The sequence below is a fragment of the Haliotis rubra genome, unplaced genomic scaffold (genome assembly GCF_003918875.1).
Source record: "Haliotis rubra isolate DU_JTF1 unplaced genomic scaffold, ASM391887v1 Scf864, whole genome shotgun sequence".
In the NCBI taxonomy this organism is placed as follows: Eukaryota; Metazoa; Mollusca; class Gastropoda; order Lepetellida; family Haliotidae; genus Haliotis; species Haliotis rubra.
The window spans coordinates 202,808-229,308 of NW_025767595.1; the positions used below are offsets into that span (position 1 = coordinate 202,808).

The 26,501-nt window shown below is 41.2% G+C and overlaps 1 protein-coding gene across 1 annotated transcript in view; it reads right to left on the reverse strand.

Moving 5' to 3' along the window:
- The window catches only part of LOC124263005 (parathyroid hormone/parathyroid hormone-related peptide receptor-like), a 196,355-nt gene extending 172,145 nt beyond the window's left edge, over nt 1-24,210 (reverse strand). Inside the window, exon 1 of the mRNA XM_046697620.1 lies at nt 24,088-24,210. The gene's annotated coding sequence lies outside the window, so the exon portion shown is untranslated. The remainder of the gene's footprint in view (nt 1-24,087) is intronic.
- Nucleotides 24,211-26,501: the final 2,291 nt, after the last annotated feature.

The window sequence follows — 26,501 nt, forward strand, 5'->3', positions numbered from 1 at the left end:
GATTAAGTTCTTGCAAAAATTAATGAACACCTTTACCGTATTTTTCAGTACCCTGGCCAATTTCCGTTCCTTTCATATTCAATTGGCAATACAACGCTCGTCCTTTACAAGACAACGTTCTTAAGGTCACCGGTCACTCACAAAGATAGAAATCGATATTGGACAATGTTAGCGTAACAAGAAACATCAATCCTGCGAAAACTAATTACCGATATTTTCACATTGCAAAATCCTGACATTTCGCAGAGAGAATAATTGAATAATTACAAATACGTTGTGGCATGACATTTGCAGTGGGTTTCTATTTTGTTTAAACTTAGTAATTTTATAGCTACATGACGATGGTCAGTAAATAACTGGACCAGGCAATCCAGTGATTAACATCATGAGTATCGATCTGCACGATTGGGATGCGATGACATGTGTCAATCAAGTCAGCGAGCCTGACCACCCGATCCCGTTAGTCGCCTCTCTTGACAAGCAGGGGGCCACTAACGGGTTTAGGAGATCATTCGTTTGAGAGTGAGTGAGTGAATTTAGTTTTACGCCGCTTTTAGCAATATTCCAGCGATATCACGGCCGGGACACCAGAAATGGGCAATCAAACTCTAGTCTTCGGCGTGACGTGCGAAAGCTTTAACAAGTGGGCCACCCCATCGCCCTGTTATGATTTGTGAGTGAGTGTGTAACTGAGTGAGTTTAGTTTTACGCTGCTTTTAGCAATATTCCAGCAATATCACGGAGGGGGACACCAGAAATGGGCTTCACACATTGTAGCCATGTGGGAAATCGAACCCGGGTGAGCTACTCACTCACTCATCCAATGACAGGACAACCGAAGGTCATGCAATCGACGAAAACGCGTTCCCAGTTTTGCAGTAAAAATATTATAAAAATCTTAATTAGACTAACCTTATTTTTAAACATGAAGTAACGTTTGCAATTCCTTCATTTCCCCTTCAACCACGTCTTCCTCGTCCTCCGAACTCTGCCATACAAAAGGCAACACAACCTCTTTAAACACTTGAACGCAAAACGAGCAATTTGTATTTTCCAATTTACCATTTGAAGCACTCATCCTTGTACGTCCCCGTGGCATCCATTGGTACCTAGTTGACATCTGTCTCGTTAGAAACAAATCGCCCGATTATACAACACCGCATGTGTGATCTGGTTCGGAGCAATAGATAAAAATACTGAAAGCTCAGCACTTGGTAGACACTTCTTCCATATCGATATCCTCGACGGGATTTCAACAGTGTGAAAACATTGGGGACATGAAAAGAAACTCCTTTGATGGAACCGTGGTTTTAGTAATTTTTTCTAAAGAAAACGAAAATTATCTTGAAGTATTTAATAAATATTTTTACATGCAAAGAGTGTTGTGTAAATGTCAAAAGGTTGAAATGGGGAAACTTTACACACGGTCTCAAATTAGGATTTTTTTAGTCATTAAGTTGGACTTTTATGTTGCTAAGTAAAGAACGTTCTGGTTACAAGAGTTGAGGCATTTTTTAGTTGTTTAATATATTCGACATTTTCCAGGTTTAGAAACATTGGAGCGAGTGAGTTTTGTTTTACGCCGCTTTTAGCAATATTCCAGCAATATCCAGAATATCCAACACCACAAATGGGCTTCACACATTGTACCTATGTGGGGAATCGAACCCGGATCTTCGGCGTGACGAGCGAACGCTTTAACCACAAGGCTACCCCACCGCCCCAGAAATATTGGAAGAAACCGGATAACTATGCTTTAGTCGTACTGGGAATGAAGATACGAACCATATCTTGTGGTGACAGTATGCTGTGGACTAGTGATGCAAGTTTATTTTCCTACACCTAATATAGTGAGTGAAGTTTTATGTCGCTTTCAGCAATATTCCAGCAATATCACGGCGGAGGACACCAGATATGGGCTTCACACATTGTGCCCATGTGGGGATTCGAACCCGGGTCTTCGGCGTGAAGAGCGAACGCTTTAACCACTAAGCTACCACACTGCCCCACAACTAATATAAATAGTGATACATTTAACACGCAGTAGCACTGATTTCAAAAGCTCCGCGAAGTTTGTTTGTTTATTTTTTAACGTCGCAGTTCAGTAATATTCCAGCCAGATGTAAACAAACGAGTCTGTGCCCCGTTCCTCAAGCGATCGTAACCCAAAGACGATCGTAACTCCCATACTTCAACATAGACTTACGACAGTCGTAGCGCTAAGATGATCGTACCTCCGATACTTTAACATAGACTTACGACAGTCGTAGCACTAAGATGATCGTTCCTCCCATACTTTAACATAGACTTACGACAGTCGTAGCGCTAAGATGATCGTAAATCCCATACTTTAACATAGACTTACGACAGCCGTAGCCCTAAGGTGATCGTAACTTCCATACTTTAACATAGACCTACGACAGTCGTAGCGCTACGATCGCTTTGAGGAACGAGGCCCTGGACCAGACAATCAACTGACCAACACCACGAGTATCGATCTACGCAATTGGGATACGGTGACACGTGTCAACCAAAACAGCGAGCTTGCGGGTTCTCCGTGAAATGTTTTGGTCTCTTAAGAACAGAACATATTAAAACATTAAAACATAACGATGACGTCATGCTATTTTGAAGTTTGCTTCTGTGAGTCAATGTGTCATAGAACACTGTTGCATAGCTGAAGTATTGCAATATTCGGTAAACAACAAACACAAACAAACAGGATCAACCGTGAAAAAAGGCTTCAGGTAACAAAGGACAAAATTCGACCACGCCTTTAAATATAAAAAGGTAGGTATCAAGACATCATGCTAACAGATCCGTGAATTGGTCTTCAGTAACCCATGCTTGTCATAAGAGGCGACTAACGGGATCGGGTGGTCAGGCTCGCTGACTTGGTTGACACATGTTATCGTATCCCAATTGCGTTGATCGATGCTTATGCTTATGATCACTGGATTTTCTGGTCCAGAGCCTATTATTTACAGACTGCCGCCATAAGGCTGGAATATAGATGAGCGGTGTACAACCAAACCAAATCATGCTGATAGAAATTTGTCGTTTCAGGAGATCAAAACAAAATTATTTTAAATGCGTCTCGAGATGTACATCTGCGCACACCCTGTGTGGTACTGTGTAAATCCTCCTTTGTGGCAATTTGTCTTCTCAGTAATTTTCAGTCGAAGTGGGCTTATTTGAAAACAACAAGATTGCTTTTACTGAGGGAAATATCAACGGACATTTTGGCATTCGAGGTTTATTTTGAGTTCATATCTAATTATGTTCTGAATTGAAAACACGAATCAATTTCAATCGTTAAGACAGGATACTTATTTTATAATGGGTCTGGCCAGTATTTGATTAAATAGCAAAATACCATTGATTCGTACAAAGAAAATTGATCTATGCGAAAAGAGATTAAAACTTTAAGTTATAGATTGAATGTCTTAGAAAGACAAGAGAGATATCATTTTTGCAAAAACAGCATCCACGCATGTCAACATTTGGTGGACTTGTATTGCTGAGAATCAGAAAGGATACTGCGTTGAGGTGGTGTTATCAACATTATTCGTGTCTAAACAACGGTTGAGATTCGAACCCGGACTCGGGTAAGCCATACACACAAACTATAATTAAACCCAACCCATAATCATAAACGACATTGCGTTAAGGTAGTGTCATGGACATCATTCGTGTCTAAATAACGGTTGAGATTCGAACCCGGACTCGGGTAAGCCATACACACAAACTATAATTAAACCAAACCCATAATCATAAACGGCATTGCGTTGCGGTAGTGTCATGGACATCATTCGTGTCTAAATAACGCGGGGGCGGATACAGCTTTTGAGAAAGGGGTGTGCGCCGTTTTCATGGACCATTTAATCCATTTACAGGACAAAGGGAGTGGGGGCGCACCTGCACCCCCATCTGGATCCGAATATGGCACGGTTGGGGATTCGAACTCATACCTCGGACAAACCATACAAACTATCATTAAACCATTCGATCATCATTATAAACATCTGCAGACAGCAGGTTCCATTATGTGATCCAAATAAATTAGGACCATGAATTGCCTGTTTTAACCGGTTTCAGGAAATGGAGAGCGTATCCAGGTACACGGGTGGTACCTTGGCAACCAAACACGCAAAGGCAAGTCAAAGCGATCACCTGAAAAACAGTACAATACGGAGAAATTCATCGGACTTATTTTCTGTCATGCTGTCTACCCTAAAACGTTTGAGATTATTTTACCGAGTCTTTGATTGCTATGACCCGGCCTGGTGAAAACGGGGGCAGTGTGTGTGTGTGTGTGCGTGTGCGTGCGTGCGTGCGTGCGTGCGTGTGTCTTACTTTGTACATAAATTGTACATGCTACTCCTTAAAAATAATCATCACAACCCCAACCATACCTTATGAACGGTCCCTTATTTATGGAATCCTGGAAGGGACATTGTCGCGTTGTCGCCCTCTCAAATACAATCAAAATGAGGCAAAATTAACCAAAACGCGACAACGCGACATTTCGCCTATTTGTCTCATTGTCGCGATGTCGCGTGTTGCGTTTTGAATAATATTTTTTTTTATTCCTCCAAAGGGCGACATGCGTAGACTAATTGACTTTCTACGCATGTGAACCGGTAATCGAAAGGGCGACAAGGCGACGCGACAAGGCGACATATTGAATATGTCGCATTGTCGCGTTTTATAATAAATTACAGGCTTCTTTTACACATCTTAGATAGGGCGACACGCGATAGCGCGACATATTTTAACATTGAAAATTGTCGCTATGTCGCCCTTTGGAGGAATACAAAAATATTATTCAAAACGGGACACGCGACATCGCGACAATGCGACAAATAGGCGAAATGTCGCGTTGTCGCGATATCACGTGTCGCGTAATCGCGTTTTGGTTTATTTTGCTTCATTTGGATTGTATTTGAGAGGGCGACAATGCGACAACGCGACAATGTCCCTTCTCGGATTCCATACTTATTGCCTTATTGCGTTAAAAACAAAATTTTTCGAAGTTTGCGACCAGGTAGGAAGCTAATTCCACATCCCGACATACAACTGCAATACTGCTGAGTGCGGCGTAAAACAACAAACAAAAAAACCCATTTCAAGTCCATGACAGGAATCAATATACAGGCACCAGTGTCCTTGAACAGATTGTTTTTATCGTACGTGCTTGAGCACTTGCCCGAATGTCAGGATCACCCAGGGACGCTTTTACCAAACTTTATCTGCAATTTTCTGCAAATATATCTTGGCAGGGCAGGGCGGGGATAGATATAGAATTCACGTTTAGAACTAAAAGAGCCATCATCCAATTTGCTTGTAATTGGCAGATCGTTCTGAGATAGGAGGGTTCTAGTTGAGTGAGCGGGAACGAGGAAAGCAATGTACTTTCATGTTTAATCAGTAGTCACGGAACTGTCAGCCGGAAGACGGGAAACGTGAACATGAATTAGCCATTGGTTAAATGTAAGGAACCAGTTCACGCAATGCCATACGTCACAGGTTGGATACTTTACACTGGAACAGATGTCAAGGGAATGACAAGGGAACTGAAGAACAAGAGGTGGGTTTGTGGTCTGGAATAATACCAGAAAAAGTTAGGAGCTTTCGATGCAAGAATGACACCTGACATCTGAGAGAAAGATGGAGGTGTTTGGCGTAGGCGTGTCAACAGATGACTGAGAGAAAGATCGGAGTGTTTGATGCTATAGTCCGTTTGGCTCAAAAGCGGACCGATGAATTGCAATCTAACGCGAAAACTAATAAACATAAAATACTCAATGAAACACTGATCATAATCAAAACGTCAGACCAACTCTGTGAAGCTTTTGCGGGGAATTTGTGTCCTAAAAAAGTTGTTTAACAAACGGTCATTAAAATATTGACACAGTTCACTATTTGTTACGGGGGAGGAGTGCAGAGAAAGGGACAGCCAGGTGTGCGAGAAAGGATGGAGACGGCACAGCACTGATTAATGAATCAATAACTTTGTCGGCACTTGTGCATGTGCTTCTCTAACACCTGGCTGTCCTTTCTCTGCACTCCTCCTCGTAACAAATAGTGAACTGTGTCAACATTTTAATAATGGTTTGTTAAAAACTTTCAATTTTAGTACATATATTCTGCAAATAAATCACAGAGTTGATGTGATATTTTATTATGATCAGCGTTTCATTGAGTATTATATGTTTCTTAGTTTTCAAGTTAGATTGCAATTCATCGGTCCCTTTAACCAAACGAACTATAGTATGATTCAAGATGCACACACAGAGACAGAAATGTTTGATTCGAGAATGATACCCGGCATTCGAGAAATAGAGTTATCGTTCTTGTCTGAAGTAATTCTGGCGTTTATACGCCAATATATGATCTTTCTAATGAGGCACTGCATGGTCGCTATTCGGCTTGTTCCGGAATAACAAGAGTTGATCACGAATGGCCCTGCCATTAATGGACATCCAAGGTGTAACACATATGATAATCAGTTCTCCTGGTAAGTGGGTTACACTATCGATGTTAGAGGTCCCACGTTCTGACTTATCTCCCCTTCGCAGCCTTTCAGATATGTAAACATCCTCTGGTTTATAGACAGGCAGATTTAATCACATATATCTGTCATTAACATCTTTTCTCGCACATGCAAGAGCGTACATGCGTCTCCAATGTGGCGTTCTCTTACTGTTAGATGTGGAATCAGCTCATTCTTGGACACCACAGTCCACCGTGTCTTTTCCGACATTCCAAGGGTCTAGTTACTTATTCCTACGTGTCCCCAGACTGGAAGCGTTCGTGATGTTTGCTATACAAGGCAGCGCTCAGAAATAACTCATCTATATAAAGGCGGAATGTAGATAATCTACTCTGGATTAGACAAAACAGTGCTTGATGTTACGAGCAAAGTCCCACGTCGTCTACAATTACATTTCGTCAATAAATCCACGGAGTCTTCCTCCGATCCACTAAGTAACTTCTTACAAGCAGCATTAGTTCAACGCTTGTTTACATGGATAGCATCAAAAGATTTAACATTTAGAATTTTTATCGTATCTCATGAACTGATGGTGGCAATGATCAAAATGACGACGAGGACTGCGATGACGACGACAGCGATGATGATTGTGATGATAATGGTTGTGATTATGATAATGATAATGGTGATGATGATGATGATGATGATGGTGGTTGTGATTACGACGACGACGATGGTTCTGACGATGACGGCGACGATGATGATGACGACAACTGTGCTGCTGCTGATGATGATGAAGAATAACTAATTTACGTATAGCAAAGACTGAGCGCAAACGATAAGACTTATTTCCCCACTGCCCATTTGGCTTATTTACAGCTCTCCTTCACATTATCACATGTGCCAACACAAATTAAACGACAATAAATATTTACACAAACTGGTTTTAATGGACGCTCAACATCAAATGTGTTTCAGTACAAATTAAAGCATCACTCCGCTCTCCTCTACTCCCTTCCAGATGTCGCTGTAATTACCGATAACACTGCCACCATGACTTGAAATGTACAAGCGCTTATCGCAACACGCCCGTTGTCTATTGCAAAACCGCGGGGGTCCGTTGAACGAGCTCCTTACCAGGACGCCTGACCGCCTTCGTTATCAGTCAGTGACGTTGTACAATACAATTATTTGTTGTATATTGCATTATGACGAGAGATACGGTCGGTTATTGTGACATATGTATCATAATGACTCAGATGTGGGTTAATAATTGTCACCATAATAGATTTCATTAAGTTTATGGGATATTTATTATGAATAACCTTGAAGTGTATCAATTGCAGTATTTATTCAGATTTAGACGTTGAGTTTTGATCTAATGAAGAAACGACTTCTAATAATAATAATAACATATACGCCAATCAATTCGGGTGGTCGGGGTTTGATTAATGTGGAGGCTCTTCATGATAGAATTATTTTGTATACTTTTGCACATATTTATTTATCGGATGATCCTCTGGTGATGCATGCCAAGACTCATGATGAAAGCAAGGAATTCCACAGCTATTTTAAGCGTTCCAAGGTTGTTGGACAGAATCTGAAAGTTGAGGTTGATTTTGCTGATGCAGGGGCGTAGGAACAGAGTTCAGGAATGTGAGACAGACTACAGTTGCACGATTCCCGCTGGTTCTAGTCGTCGAAACAATGCAGTCTGAGAAACCGCCTGCAACAGACAGGTACCATACGCCCCTGCATAGCAGATCGCTATCTAGGTCGCCACGCCATACCAAGATGACGTACAAATTAGGTTGCGTCATCTCCTACACAGATTTGTGACTTCAAGCTCCACTCTCAGACAGTTGTCAGAGTGTCAGCACAGACCATCAAGAACACACAGGTTATATCCTGACTACTTTCATCGTGCACAGCGTTCACGACTGGTCCGCGCAGACGTGCCAGATTTACCCAGAGGCAGAGGAACAGGATTGCATTCAGTGAAGTGTCACGGTTCGCATTGCACTTTGCCGAAGGTAGGTTACAGGGAGGGGGGAACGTAGTCTGTCTCACAGTCCCTGAACCACATTAATTTCCCTACTGCCAAGCCCTCTCTGCAGTGCTAAAGCCCTAAATAAAGCAAGTCTAGATTTCCTCAGGTTCAGGTTCTGAATCGCTGGTCTCCCTACGGCTCCTTTTCAATATAAATGGGCTTGTTTGTTACCATCAAAATTATATATATTCATAGACTAAGCCTTAGTCTAGGGGGAACGTCACGCACAGTGTTGTGTTCCTGAGGCTGACCGACTTGGAAGAGGCGGCGTAATGGTTTGGGTGGGGTGGGGTGGGGTGGTGGTGGTGGTGGTGTGTGTGTGTGGTTTCAACGTGAGATCTCATCGGCACAGTTCCGAAACAGGGAAAACTTACTGCCGTAGAATCGGGACTACATTTTGACCAGTTCTGCAATTCACGCAGCTACGTAGTCTACGGCTGACATATCAACAGGATAACATGACGCTGCAACGCCATATAGTTCAGACGCGCAGCTTACGCCGGAGTTGATGTTGAGACTAGTCTCCACATTTCCCAGACTTGAACTCATTTAGTGCGACAGCAAATAAACCAACGAGCGCTTCATGGAACTCTTTGCTTACGTGAGGCGCTGTCCTCATTAAGATAATACAACTTCAATCGTTATATTTCAATCCTTATAAAAGTCCATTACGGGTTCCGTCCCTTAGCCCTACAAACGTTACAAAATGGCGGCTTTATTCACGTGAAATGGAAGTTGCTTACACCCAGTACATTTTTTACTGGAATAAAATCAAGGCGAGGTCGTTGCTGAAAATGGATAAATATCAACTTTCTGGGAACATTTGGTGTACGGGGCTAGTTGAGCTGCTGGAGATAGGGGTTACAGATTACGGCGGCGCGAATTCATTTCCCGATGCCACAATCGACAGTGTGACGTTGCGTTCTTTCTTTCGTTAGCTAGTGCAGTCTCTGAAACTACAAACGAATGATTCGTTTTGGTGATCATTCATATATAAACATTATTTACCTTCAAGATCGTATGATAATACAATCACAATCGGACGTTATTTTTAGAAATTGCAGAATTCCCCCGAAGAAGTTCTGAATCACTTCGCTCGATTGACAACGTAATCACGCGACCTAGGACGTTTCATCGCTTGGCAGTGTTCATCCAGACAGTCACCTGCTGTCACCTGTCAATATTTTGTAAGAGAGCTTGCCCATCTACCATATTTTTCTTGCATCCTGTATTTTCTTATTATTATTCATCTTACTATTCTTACTATATATGAACCGCCTCCGTGGTGTAGTGGTTAGAGCGTCCACCCGGAGAGCGGAAGGTTGCGGGTTCGATCCCCGACCGCGTCATACCAAAAGACGTTAAAATATGGTACTTGTTGGTCCCTGCCTGGCGCTCGGCATTAATGGGTACAACAAGGACTGGTCGGCTCGGAGTCAGTATGATGTGTCTGAGTGAGGCATTCATGCTTAGCTGCGGCATGGTATCTCAGAGGGCTAGCACTATAAAATCAGCTTCAGTCTGGGCTAGTACAATCCGCCGCACATGCACATACACACGCATGCACGTCGTCATATGAGCGAAATATTATCAAGCACGACGTTAAACCCAATTTCACCTCACCTCACCTCTTACTATATATATGCATACAAATCATAACAGGGCGGTTGGGTGGCCTAGTGGTCAAAGCTTTCACTCGTCACGCCGAAGACCCAGGTTCGATTCCCCACATGGGTATAATGTTTAAAGCCCATTTATGGTGTACCCGTCACCCCACCCATCCCGAGATATTTTTCTAGAATATTGATAGACGCGGCGTAAAACCAAACTCACTCATAACCTATTCTACACAACCCGCCGCCCCGCCTTGATAGCTGCAGTCTTCATATGAGTTGTAATCGTGAAACGTGAGTGCCTAAATTAACGATAAGCCTCGACAAGGCTAAGTTGGCCTTATCGCAACACCAGCTACATGGGCTAATTGGCATCCCCCTCTTGCTTGTGTGTCTATCGCAACCTACACAAGTTGAAGCTTACCGGGAGTTAACCATCAGTCGGTGAGTGACATTGACTAATGAAAAGCGGCAAACTTCAAAGTGGATCTTGTCTTTTAACACGGGCTCTGCGCTGCCTGATTGCTATCGACATGATTATGAGTTGATTGACGGCACAGTTGCGACACATACGTTACATCTGCAGACGGACCGGGCGATATGAAGATGACGGGATGAGATAATAGGTGATCAAAGTTGTCTCAGCATCTGGTACTTCTTGAGGAGGTCGTTAATTGAATTATCTTTCTTTGATTAACGTTTCATGAATGAGTGGGTACTTTCTGAATCTACATCAACAATATCGTGCGACATTTTATGATGTTTGTGAACGGATAATCTGACCGATTTTATACTTACATGTATATCTAATTCTGATTAGTTTGTTTGTTGTTTATAGTCGGACCCACCAACATTTTAGATGTCACAAGAAAGAAAATGCAGATTTTCAAAATTTACAATTTTGTAAAGTTCATAATTACAAAAAATAAATAAAATTTTGTAAACTTCATAATTGTAAATGTCTTGTAAATCTCATCTTTTCAATATATTTACAAGCTTGTAAATCTAGACTTTTTAAAGTTTATCTAAAGTCGGTCTGTAGCGGAATGATTGACACAATCGATCTATGCATGACAGGCGTTAACCAATTCCGCAAGCCTGACCCACCCATCCTACTACGACACGGACAAGCAACTGCAAACCAATTCTGAATCACAGGGGTATAAACAATTGAGTCACATTACTATCGCTTCCAGAGAAGGGGGAAGGTGGTTATCTTTTTAACAAGACAAGACACGATTTTTATTAGGTCAAAGACCAATACAATATAAATATACTGAATATTCGCCTGTGCACATGGCGAGGTACGTATATAAAGAGAGCAATCATATTGTTATTAACATTATAGCCCAAGAGTGAGGATATGTGTGAACGATTTACAAAAATTCAACTTTGTTTCTTTCATTTAAGATATAATAAATACACTTTGCAGCTTTCAGTACTTCAAAACTGTTTTCACATTTTAACAATTTGATAAACTTAAACGTACTTATATTTTCCAATAAAGTATTACTTAAATGCTGTTTACGTATTTCTCGATATTTTGGACAAATCAAGAGTACGTGGTACTCATCTTCTATTTCGTTAGAATAAATATCCTTAACCCTTTGTGTAAATTCTCTCTCACAAAATCACAACTTTCAGGAACATATTGGGCAACCCAAATATAGCCAAAACCAAACCTGAAGAGCGTATCTCTCAATAAACTTGCCCAATTTTCAACATCAGGGTTCTCATTTGAACTATTCAATAATGAATTATATATCAAAACTATATATCTATCTGGTTTACTTCTCAAAATCTTAAGCCAATATTTGATAATCCTGACAAGACGAATAACTTTCAAAGGGAATGTACCCAATTCTCAATATAAGAAAGTTGATGGAGTTGACATTTTGACATATAATATGTGTTTCATAAATTTCAAGTGTACCCTTTCGATAGCATTAGTTTCCATAAAGCCCCAAACTTCGCAACCATATGAGAGAATAGGACAAACAACTGATTGGAATAACTGATACTGAATATCTGGAGTAATGTACGCATTATCATTGAATATATTGTACAATGAACCAAGTGCCTTCAAACCTTGTTCTGATAGGATTTTCTGAGCTTGTGAAAAACTGCCACCTGTTGAAAATACTAAACCAAGATATTTAAAATTATTGATTACCTCAAGAGGTGAACCATTATAGGACCATTTTTCAGCCTTGCCTTGTCTACCCCCTTTACGAAAAATAACAACCTTAGTTTTTTTCGGTATTTATGGTCAAGCCCCATTTCGTGCAGTAAGTAAACATTATATCCAAACCGTCTTGTAAACCTTTAACACTATTGCTAAAGAGCACCATATCATCCGCAAATATCAACAGAAGTAAACGTACATGAGAAATAACAACTCCCAAGTCATCAATAGAAGAAAGTTCTTCTACTATATCATTAATAAATAATGAAAACAAAATCGGCGACAGATTTTCTCCTTGCCTGACACCAATAGACGACATGAAAAAGTTTGAATGAATATTACTGGACAGCCTAACACAAGACTTAACCTCCTCATACATACTTCGAACTAAAGTTAGAAGTTTTGAACTTATCCCAAGCTTATATAATTTACACCAAAGTGCATGTCTATTTACATAGTCAAATGCTTTTCGATAGTCAATGAATGCACAGTATAATTTAACTTTATTTTTAATTGCAATATTAATTAATTCAAACATGCCTGTTATACATAGCGGCGGAGGAAAGTAGACATGTATACCTGTAAAACGCATGATATAGATTGTAATGATGCGTATATATGTTCTAATTGATAAATTTTAATCTCTGATTTCATGTTGGTTGTGAGGGGCCACATCGACGAAAAAAACAAATAGACGTGACAAACACTCCTCATTCTCACCCATGAAGGTCCGGGTTAGAATGAGCCTTCAGTAACCCATGCTTGTCGTAAGAGGCGACGCTGGCTTGGTTGACACATGTCATCGGTTCCCAATTGCGCAGATCGATGCTCATGCTGTTGATCACTGGATTGTCTGGATTTTGACTAACTTTCATATTTTTTAGTCAAATCTTTAATCCGAAGACGAATGCTTAGATTCAACCTATCGTATAGTTTGGTCGAGAACAATCATTGTTTGTGTACTGATCATAAAGTTAATGTATAGCTTCAGCTTGAAGACACCTACGAGTATCGGCTATTTCCACTGGCCTAAGACCAACTGATTTGAAGACAAACTATTGAACGAGTTGTGACGATATTTGAGACGAGAAACCTGACATGATATTGTAAAAACACAGCAGAATCACAACTCAATAGATACAGAGAGACCACATTCATTGTAATTGAGAAATACATGCATACATATACCACACAGTTGTCATTTGGAAGCCAGTGATTGAAGCACTAGTAAAATGTCCCGTAATGGGTGTGTCCAGATTTTAGCGGCAGGCATAGGGCGCGATTAATTCAGAGTTATCTGCCTTTGTGAAACCTGAACTTGCCAGACTTGATCGTTGGAAGAGTTTCGTAAACAAATCCCCTAAAAACAGACACACACACCCCCAAACAAACAAAACAAAAAAACAAACAAAACAAATCCCCAAAACACACACACACACCCCAAACAAACAAAAACAAAAACAAACAAAACAAATCCCCAAAAACAAAACACACACACACACCCCCAAACAAACAAAACAAAACAAACAAACAAAACAACCCCCCCAAAAACACACACACACACACACCCCAAACAAACAAAAACAAAACAAAACAAACAAAACAAAACAAAAACAAACAAAACAACAACAACAAACAAACAAACATACAAACAACAAACAACAACAAACAAAAACAACAAACAAACCCAAAACAAAACAAACAAACATTCAAAACAATTGAAACAATACATTCGTCCGCAGAGCCTCTTGACTAATGGATTGTTAGTTGTCTAACGCTGCACTCGGCAAGTTTAATAGCTACCTGGCAGCGGTCTGTAAATAATCGAGTCTAGACCAGACAATCCAGTGATCAACAACATGAACATATACATGCGATACGGTGACATATGTCGACCAAGTCAGCGAACCTGACAACCCAATCCCGACAGACGCCTCTCAAGACATGCCTGGATCGCTGAAGACCAAATCTAACTCGGATCTTCACTGGTACAAAACCTCTTGCGTATCTGACGTGTAATAGAATTCCCTTTTGTTTCGTTAATAAGGTGATATTGATAATTTCCTACAGAATCATGCTACAAACATGTTAAAGGGAGAATAAAAACATATTTATCTTCCTGCAATTGCGTTTAATTTGGAAGCATGAGGAACTCATAAATCTTAATCCGACATTACAAGACTCAGAAATGGTAAACAAAACGATTTGGTTGCCATCTAAAGCCCAATTATACAATAGCGGTAGCCGCTGTCTCTAAAATCTTAAGTGCTTCGCAATTTTTCACCCTCGAATGGCAGCACTATTGGCTTAATTCGAAAGACGTGCATTTTTGCACGACGGAGAAGAAGTTATTTTGAGCTGCACGTAAAAGGGAAGCTATTCTTCCTGATAGGGAGGAAGGCGGGTATTGGGTGGCATCTGTGCGAGGCAATTAATGTCAGACACCCTCGCGATCTGCCAGTCTCTTACCGTGTCAATTTCACCAGTGAAAGGTGTCAATTTCACCTGCGAAATATGAACAGTGAAATCGAGATAGCGACACGTGCCGATGACACAGACCGGCGCCTTCAACAACAAGACGTCCTTGGCATATTTGTGACAGACCTTAGGTGATTTATATGCCTGTTTGTGTGTTCCACAAAAATATTCATCAAAAGTGACCTTACCGAAACTAAGTTTTTGTTTTCAGAGAATTTCGAGTATTTTGGCAACCGTGACAAAATTTTAGGACGAACAATGAGTGGCTGAAAATATTTTATCGAAACTACAAAGGAATAACAAGTTTAATGTAACTTTAACAATGTAACATACATGTATATTTTGATTACACCTTATCAGTAATGTACTGATTCTAGCAGTTTTTTTCGGTTGAGTACCATACGGGATTCGAACACACACTCTCACCTAGTCGCCAGCACACGGCGTCAGCCATCTAACCCACTCAGCCACCGTAGATTCCACAAAAATGGAATTCGGACAACTGGTAGCCTAGAAAACGGACTTTACGTACCCATCTGACAAATGTAAACAGGCTCGGCTGCCACGGCCGAAAGGAATACAAAATGCATTTTTGAAAGTGATCAAATGTAACACATGTTATATCAACCTTCAAAATTTGCATACATTGAGTAAATTTCGGTTACGTAAGAAATATTTAACAGCCAACTCCTTCAACACAAACAGTTAATGGTATCGTTTTATCAGGAAATATATTTAACTAAACATTTACGTAAATTGAACTAAATCTATTTATTTAAATTTTATTTTATTTTATTTATTTATTTTCGTTTTTTTAGGAAACTTTAGACATTTAAATTAACATTGAACACGTAAGTAATAAGCGTAAATTATATATATTTTCCGCTTCATAATCGTTTATGAGTTTATGAATTATCAAGTGGTTACGTCGCCACACTTGCCGCCCTTGACATGTCACAGAATCCGCTCACCAGATATTCGTCTCTAAATAGGGCCTTGGACCCGTACTATAATATACCCTTACCTAGTGGCTTAACCAAAGTTTGTTTTCCTCTGTGGTGTTTCACACCGCGAGCACTATCGGAATATGTCACGGCGGTCTGTAAATAATTGAGTCCATCTGACCAGAGAGAACAATTATTGATCTCATTACCATCGATCTACACAATTATGACACCCTGGCATATATCAACCGAGTCATTGAGCCAGACTGATTCCGTCAGTCGCCACTGAGGACAAGCTAGCATAGGGCACGGGAGACACATTCTAAGCTGGCGATGGGGTAGCTTAGTGGTTAAAGCGTTCGCTCGTCACGCCGAAGACCTGTGTTCGAGTCCACACATGGGTGCAATGTGTGAAGCCCATTTCTTGTATCCCCCGTCGTGATTTTGCTGGAATCTTGCTAAGAGCGGCGTAAAACCAAATTCATTCATTTAGCTGAAACGATGAGAACACACACCTGATAATGTTAAAAGGGTTAAACTAAGCACACTTAAGATTACGTTTTTAAAAATGTATCATACATAGCACACACACCCCACCCCCACACCCCCCATTAAAAAGGTTATAAAGGTTTTACAAAAAAATAAAAAATAATAATAATTATTAACTTAATTTTAGAGAAATTCAAGATCTTGTATGAAAAATAAACTTATCTCGTTCAGCAGGATGCTATTATGCGATAAGAGTATGTAAGTATTTACGGTGAACAGGTCTTTGTACATTTGTGAATGTACATCGGGGGATATCGAATCTTTAATGTTATGCAGAGTGCCGACAATACGAAAGCAACTTTTATCTTTTATCATGTATGATAAATCAGAGAAGCATGCTATGAAAGTCAGTGTATTCTAACTATACATAGCCAACAGTGACCTAGATTTACTTATCATATAGGTCACTGATAAGTATTGACATAAGTCACGTGGTTTTTAAATTAATGTTTTCATATAACATCCGGTTGACCTGACACTGCTGTTTTTACCTTATTTGGAAACAAAGTAAGTCAAACATGGGAATTAAACCACCGGCGAGCAACAATTTCCTGATCAGACACTACTGTGAGAGTGTGCTGAAATATGTCGGCGAATGAGACATTTGTCGATTATCATGTAATGGGAGCCGATTAATCTCTTCCGGTCCTTGTGTTAGGCGATATACACCACTCAGCGTTGGGCGACCTAGATCGCCTCATTGTTTCAGCTGCAGTTTTACATTCCTGTGTATAAGTATTTGTAAACATTAGCTATGATTTATCACTATTTTCATTTTTGTCCTGTTATGCTGAGGAAGTATTCCATTACTACAAATGTCATGAGTTATTTTGATAGAAATTTAACTGTTTAAAGGACTCTGTGAAATTGCTCATTATTTCTGTCTGCGGCAAAAAAGAAACAACGATCCAAGACAACCAAATAACCAAGCAGCCAGCCAACCTGATAACCAACCAATACTACCATTATTGCTGTCTGTGGCAAAACACAAACAGCCAACGATCCAACACAACCAAATAACCGACCAACACTACCAAGTAACAAGCCAGCAAGGCAATCAGTCAACCGAACAACAACCAAATCCAAAAAGCCTACCAACACATTCTCATAACCAAACTGGCAACCAGTCAACACAACAAATTAACCAACCAACACATCCAAATAACGAATTGTAACCAACCAGGCAGCCAGCCAGGCAACCTAGCAACACATCCAAATAACTTACCTACCTGGCACCCGACACACCCAAATAACCCACCAACCAGGCAACATATCCAAATAACCAGGCAACACATCCAAATAACCAACCAACACATCGAAATAAGCAACCAACCATGCAGCCAGCCAGCCAACCTAACAACACATCCAAATAACTTACCAACCTGGCACCCAACATAACCAAATAACCAACCAACCAGGCAACACATCCAAATAACCAACGAACACAACCAAATAACGAACCAACCTGGCACCCAACACAACCAAATAACAAACCAACCAATCAACCAACCAACACAGCCAAATACTCAACCAACACAGCCAAATAACCTACCAACCTGGCACCCAACGGAACCAAATAACTAACCCACCAACACAGCTAAATAACTAACAAACACAACCAAATAACCAACCAGCTTGGTATCCACCACAACCAAGTAACCAACCTGACAACCAACCCACCAACACAAGTATATATTTAACCAAGCAACACTACAAATAACCAACCAAACGGGCAGCAAGTCAACACAACAAACCAAACAATCAATTGTTCTGAACACGCCTCTGTTACAATGGATACTGCCAATGTTTCACTGTGAGTTTTCAGTCCTTAAGTCGATTTTACATTACATATCGTACTGGCAATTTGGAAATAATTGGTTACCGATAGGTACCACTACGCGCCAGTGCTTCCGTGACATACTAACAGGTGCAATGGACACTGGATGCCATTACAGTCGGCGTGCTCTAGATTACGAAATACCATAAAGGGTTTCTGTGAGCTATCCGTAAATGTTTAATGCTTGTTCATGAATTCTGGAAAACCATATGGCGTCCGACATGTGTGAGAACCGAGGTATTTGCAACTGACATGGGTGAGTGAATATTGCTTAACGCCGCAATTGTGTCGCTATGGCAACTGACTTGTGATTACGCCGTCATGACAAGAACCGTAACAGAAAAGTACAGTTACAGACAAGAACCGTAACAGACAAGAACAGTTACAGACAAGAAACGTCACAGACAACAACCGTCATAGTGAAACACTCTAGGAATTCAATATTTGAAGCCCATTTCCGGTATCCCTCTCCGTGATATTGTTGGAATATTGCTAAAACCAAACTCACTTACTCACTCTCGTATTCTAGTGACAGCAGCTGACCTGACACCGGTTTCTAGAACAATAAACACATAGAACAATTCCAGAATATGATTTGCTCATCCTTGCTCAATACCCATGACGTCTGAATGTACATCAGAGCAAGAATAGACAATATAGGAAGTGAAATATCGACCTGTCTATTAAATCCTAAAATGTACTTGTGACATTTCCGGAGACAGCAGACTTTGCCAAGACAGCACTGTCTTCCTGCTTGGTCGTCGCAGAGTTAAATACATTGTCATCATTTAATTCGATTGTGGTGACACTGAGAATATTTAACCACGGTATTACTGCATACTATACGGGGGCTGTGGGGTAGTCTAGTGGTTAAAGCGTTCGTTTGTCACGCTGAAGACCCGGGTTCGATTCCCCACATGGGTACAATGTGTGAAGCCCATTTCTGGTGTCCACCGCCGTGATATTGCTGGAAAATTGCTAAAAGCGGCGAAAAACCAAACTCACTCACTCACTGCATACTATACTGAGGGAAACAAATAAAGGAACACATAAAAGTACAAATGTTCCTTTATTCTTTTCCAGGATTCCTTGCAAGCTTTGTAGGGCAGTGGGGTAGCCTGAAGACCCGGGTTTGAGTCCCCACATGGGTACAATGTGTGAAGCCCATTTCTGGTGTCCCTCGCCGTGATATTGCTGGAATATTGCTAAATGCGGCGTAAAAGCATACTCACTCACTGCAAGCTTTGTACTGCCGTGCGAGTGAACATCTGGGAATATATAAAGGAACACTGCAATCAAGAGGTGTTCCTTTATTTCTTTCCCTAAGTATATTCACATGTCTACGTATACGGGGTCTGTTTCCGTGTGACTGAAAGCTTGTTGTGACCAATATCGATATCGTTAAACCTGACCAACTATCGGCATTCACCAGAACGCCAAGATAAGGTCAAGAGACACAATTTGCAGCCGTTTAATGTTGAATTGAAACAATTATCTATGCAGATATATCGGAATAAAGTGGGAGAGTATAGTTCTCCTGTTCATGCACTAATACTCACTCACTCACACACACCTCCCGACCATCCATCAATCCATCCCAACTCGCTCACTCAGTCACTCACTCATTCTCTCCCCAACTCACTAACTCACACACACCTGGCAACCATCCATCCGAAATCACTCATTCACTCACTTATTCATCCCGGCCACCCATGCATCCCCAACCCAACTCACTCACTCACTCACGCACTCACTCACTCACTCACTCACTCACTCACTTAGGATATGCTATTTGTTGGGGGTGACTATGTGTTGCGGGGAAACATGTATTTCGATAGCGATAGTCTATTGCAACATACTATTCCGATAGTAATCTCTTTGAACTGCCTCCTTTGAAGTCATTTCCAAAACAAGTGTATAGTTTACATGAAATAAAGACAAGCTGAAGTAGTTTCAGTCTCGTTTAATAACTGACAAGAAACTTGACACTCAGATCAAGTAAACAGTTAAAACATAAACTCAATGAAGCTGCAAGTCTGCACCCAAACATCCTTAATTTTGCTCTGTGCATTTATCAACGGAAGTCAGTTACTAAACTATCAATAGTTACACATACTATCGAGGCATCGATAGTTTTTTGTTTCGATTTTTTGATATCGGAGACTCTGACAATTTGTTCAAAGTGCAAATCGAATTGATATCGGAGACTGTCCACACTGCCGACAATTTGTTCAAATGCAATCTATCGATAGTTCGATGCATCGTCTTAGCCCTACTATTTGTCCACACTGCCTATTACGTAAATTTCAAATAAGTGTTGAAGCTAGGTTGGACGCCAATTGTGTTATGACAAAGACACTCATCAATATAATATACATGAACCTCACACTGTAATTAATTCATTTAAGTATGCCTTAAGAAACTCAGCCATACAGCTGGAATATTGCCGAGTGCGGCGTAAAACAAACACATTCACTTAAGAAACCGCCCAACCTTAAGATGAAACACTGCCATTAAACCTACCACGACTCCGTCTACGTATAGCTATGTACTGTAGAGTACGGCAGTACATAAGCTTTATATTTTCGTTCAAGTTGAGATATGTTGTCTGCATGAAATACTAATGTTCTCACGTTCTTAGCTTATATTCCGTCTGCAGGTAGGATAACAAGTCGCCAGATATGTTTCAGCTTAATCGTGAAACCAAGTTTGGATATCAGGTGCTGTGTACAGGCGAAAGAGACCAGGAACACACAGATCAGTACATAACGCCCCCCTGGTGCCAGACGCCGCCGTTTCCAGTCCAAGAACCCGGATGAGCTTATGGAGTCTCGTCAGTTCAAGGTCGGGCTGAAGATACATCTTAAAATATCCATAAGTCAGATTGGGTTGGTTGGTTTGCTGTTTGACGCCGCAGTCAGCAATATTCCAGCTGTATGTAATTAATCGAGTTTGGACCAGACAATCCAGTGATAAACAGCATGAGCATCGACATACGAATTTGGAATACGATGACATGTGCCATGCAATTCCGTTCGTCGCCTCTTAGGACAAACAAGCGTGGGTTGCTGTAGACCCATTCTAACCTGGATCTTCACGGGTTCAAGGTCGGTCTCAAGATACATGTTTAAATATCCATAAGCCTCAACAACGACCGAGTCTATATGAGGATTCAAGTTGATTTGATTCAGTGCTGATGTGTGTATTAAAATGTGTGTCGTTTTTTCTCCAAAATTAAAACTGATAAAATATCTATTTTACCTTATCATGCAGTGATTACAAAAGCCTTTTAAAATGCCATGAGAGCAAATGTAGCAGAGTAGGTGCTTAGGAGTAATCGTGCATTACGGTAAACAGATCGGAAACAAATCTTAAAGTTCACGGAAAATGTTAAATACATACATTTGTATATAAAAAATGGATAAAAATGTAAATGTATGTTTTATCTTCATCCTGACATCCACGCATTTAACATTTTAATGTACTTTTCAAACTTTAACATTTTCGCTAATTTAGCAAAATATGTCTACTATGCAGATACGGAAAAAAAGAAAATGGCATGGAGGTAAACTTTGTTATTTGCCGCAGCACTCAGCAATATTCCAGCTATATGGCGGCGGTCTGTAAGTAATCGAGTCTGGACCAGACAATCCAGGGCTCAACAGCATGGACATCAATCTACGCAATTGGGGTACGATAGTATGTGTCAACCCAGTCAGCGAGCCTGACCACCCGATCCCGTTAGTCGCCTCTTATGACAAGCATGGGTTACTGAAGACCAATTCTAACCCTGATCTCGGGTCACATGGGTGAAGAGAGTAAGTAGGTCTAATTTATATTAAGATATCCATGTTTCGGGCTTCGTCACAACACTGTTGAGCCCTTGCCGAAATTATGATCTGAGTGCAAGGAGGTAAGAAGTGACACGAAAACAAGAATAAAGACTGAAATTTTAAATGACACAACAGTGTCAGTATCAAACACATTTCCTACTGGGCTACGTAACACACCACATTTGACCACAGGGTAGCGCCTAGCACTGTCAGCAACACCTAGCAACCTCTGACTGATAGTGAGTGAGTGAGTGAGTGAGGTTTTACGCCGCTTTTAGCAATATTCCAGCAAAATCACGGCGGGGCACACCAGATAAGGGCTTCACACATTGTACCCATGTGGGGAATCGAACCCGGGTCTTCGGCGTGACGAGCCAACGCTTTAACCACAAGGCTTCCCCACCGCTCCTCTGGCTGATAAAGACAGTAGACAGTTGTTGATGAGTGTAAACATAAACACTCCAAGAGTGCTCAAATGGCAGTAGATACTCTCCGTTTTTGCCAGCAGCATTGATCTGAATCGTACAGGTTATTCTTAGACATCAATTCGTGATTTGAGTAGCATGCTCAATTGCCTCCGTGAAACAAACATAAATGTGGGTTGTCATCAAATCACAGCTTCTGTAAAAAATATTAGCCCAGGCGTTGAAAATATCAACCAGCCCGCTGTACCGTGGCTTTGAGTGAGTGAGTGCGGTTTAACGCCGCTTTTAGCAATATCAGCTCCGGGGGAACCAGATATGGGCTTCACATATTGTACCCATGTGGGGAATCGAACCCGGGTCTTCGGCGTGACGAGCGAACGCTTTAACCACTAGGCTATCCCACCGCCCACTGTAGCTTAAAGGAAAGTAATATTGCAAACCCCAGGTCACACAGAGTCTTTGAACGGCATTTACACATAAAAGCGAGTACATATGGATGTCAACATTTTTAGTTTGAGGAACACGACGTTTCGGAGTATATTCCTACTCGTTCCTCGGGATATGTTCAGTGACATATTTTAACCCGAAATTGCGAACGATTGAACGAAACCCTATTATTTATTTTGCTCTATCGGCTACATACCACGGTCTCCAGTCTTGTCTAAGTATTTGAAAGTTGAGCAAACACACACACTTTTGTAGCCCTCATATTTGTTTTTTTAACGAGCAACACTTAAAATACATGTCTACGATCCTGGCCCCCTCAACAACTGCATGCCTGTACCAAGTGTATGGTTACAGTGAGCTTGTTTCCGTGATTAGGTGAGGTGAGGTGAAATTGGGTTTAACGTCGTGCTTGAGAATATTTCGCTCATATGACGACGTGCATGCGTGTGTATGTGTATGTGCGGCTGCTTGTACTAGCCCAGACTTAAGCTGGTTTTATAGTGCTAGCCCACTGAGATACCATGCCGCAGTGAAGCATGAATACCCCACTCAGACACATTATACTGACTCCGAGCTGACCAGTCCTTGTTGTACCCATTAATGCCGAACGCCAGGCAGGGACCAACAAGTACCATATTTTAACGTCTTTTGGTATGACGCGGTCGGGGATCGAACCCGCGACCTTCCGCTCTCCGGGCGGACGCTCTAACCACTACACCACGGAGGCGGTTGTTTCCGTGATTACAGTGACAGTATTGTATGAACTATGTACTGAGGATGATTCAGAGTAATCAACAGGAAATTAAACGTACCGTTTCCTGCTTGTTTGTTATGATATCACGCAATTAATATTCCAAAGTGTTTGGAATTGGAATTTTAACAGATTACTTTAATCATCGTTTCTAATCATTACTGACAGATGTTTATGCAACATTAAATGGACAGTGGCTTCGTCATAACACGGTTGAACCCTTGATGAAATCATGATCATTACTGACTAATGTTTATATAACATTAAATGGACAGTGTACCCGAGAATCACTCTCTCTCCAAGTAAATGAAATGACATATTTCAACACATGTTCGTATAAACAACACAGCGACAGAGTAGTCATTTGTTCTTATATATCGTCAAACGTATGAGAGCGTAGATTGCATTCGCTGTTCACCTGCTCAAAACTATTTGTCATGTGATAATATTTTGAATGGAAACTGTAAGCGAGCACCTACCTTACTCCAAAACCGTGCTGCAAGCGGCAAGTTAAGTCTGTGCAAGAACAGCTCTGTCGCTGTCACGCGTGTCGCATAACGCTGGATGTCTGGGGCGTGTTCGATTGGACCATACCAGTGCTCGGTTAACTATGTTGTTGTGTCACAACGCGACAAGGCGCGATATAATGGGTCACTTTCATCGAGCTTCCCTGTCATTGGTTCATGTATTATGTATCCTTACTGCAGCTGGGGATGTAGACTAACGCTCAGTCCCTGAATATGTATAATATTGGTAGTAACAAATAAACCCATTTAAATTGAAAAGGCGCCCCAGTGAGCTGGGAGATTCAGAACCTGGGAAATCTAGACTTGCTTCATTTAGAGCTTCAGCATTGCAGGGAGGGCTAGGCAGTAGAGGAAATAATGTGGTTCAGGGACTGTGAGACAGACTACTGGGGATGGTGTTTGTGTACGTAGTGGTCCTAAAAATTGTGCATATTCAAGATTCGGGTGAGCAAAATGATGATGATGATGATGATGATGGTGGTGGTGGTGATCATGATGATGATGATCAGCGTTATTATGGTTATTGATGATGATACTGACACTAGTATCCTACGACTACTAAAAATAATAGTGATCATGGTGATGATGACGACGACAACGGCGACAATGAAACAAAAACGATGACAACAACGATGACGACGATGATGATAATAGGATTTTCTTATGTTTTGTTTAACGGTTAGTTCAGGGCAGTCACGAGATGGTGCCATGTCACTCTGACATTTGTATGTCCGACAAAGGATTTTATATGTGATCTTAAACTCACGAAGAGTTACAGCATATACTCTACTCCAGCGCAATGAAGTCACTATGACATTTCTCGTAGTGTGAATCATTTAGGTTGTAATATAGTTCGAAGTAGGCTCTTACAATAGTACGTTACACTCTTATCGTGTGTATATATATATCCTGAGGAACTCATGACGTCAAATTGGTATCCGATGATTATTAGGGGTTATGTCACTTGCGACAGTGATACAAGCGGGTTTAGTGACACTGCTTGAAGTCATAATTTATTCAGCAAATAAGCAGCGTTTTTAAAGAAATTATTACGACTTGAGAGTGAGTGAGTTTAGTTTTACGCCTCACTCAGCAATATTCCAGATATATGGCTTCGGTCTGTAAATAATCGAGTCTGGACCAGACAATCCAGTGATCAACAGCATGAGCATCGACCTACGCATTGGGATACGATGATATGTGTCAACCAAATCAGCGAGCCTGACCTCCCGATCCTGTTAGTCGCCTCTTACGAGAAGCATGGGTTACTGAAGATCAATTCTAACTCACCCACTCCTTAGCTGAAATTGAAAAATCCCCCAGGATTCGTTTAAATATTTATTCTTATATACACTTACATAACATTATTGCTGGACTCGGTGTTAAACTTCCAAGTTACATAAGGTGTCACACCTCGCTTTAGAGTGTTACCTCCCTTAGTCGAGTCAGGATCCGATGATCGTATGTTTCATCATGTGATAACTCCTAAGACCTGCATCACTTCAGGCTATTCCCACATCAAACTCAAACGCCGAAGTATAGTCTGAATACTGTTCAAGGAGGCGTTAGTTAACCTACGACTTCTTTAATGACTGAATTTGTCTGAATATTTCTAGTGCGACGTAAAACCATATTCACTCACCCTGTCATAGACTGAAGCTTAGTCCCTGAATATATATAATTTTGATTGTAACAAACAAACCCGTTGAAATTGAAAAGGAGTCCCAGTGAGTTGGGAGATTCAGGGAAATCTAGAATTGCTTCATTTAAGGCTTTGGTGGTGGTGGTGGAATTGGGTTTAACGTCGTGCTTGAGAATATTTCGCTCATATGACGACGTGCATGTGCGGCTGCTTGTACTAGCCCAGATTGAAGCTGGTTTTATAGTGCTAGCCCACTGAGATACCATGCTGTAGTGAAACATGAATACCCCACTCAGACACAGTATACTGACTCCGAGCCGACCAGTCCTTGTTGTACCCATTAATGCCGAACGCCAGGCAGGGACCAACAAGTACCATATTTTAACGTCTTTTGGTATGACGCGGTCGGGGATCGACCCCGCGACCTTCCGCTCTCCGGGCGGACGCTCTAACCACTAGACCACGGAGGCGGTCTTAAGGCTTTGGCATTGCAGGGAGGGCTATACATTAAGGAAAATAATGTGGTTCAGGGACTGTGAGACAGAATAACCCTGTCAAGGCATTTCTGTCTTGTAAGGCACGCTGATCAGCACGCATGTAGGTGAGGCTAAGAACCATACCAGGCATATTCAATTAGCTGTCTTGTGGTGTGCAGCTGGGGTAAGTGTGCCTCGCTATCGGCCTGCATGCAGGCGCTTTTGTGGTTTCTGATAGAATAATTACT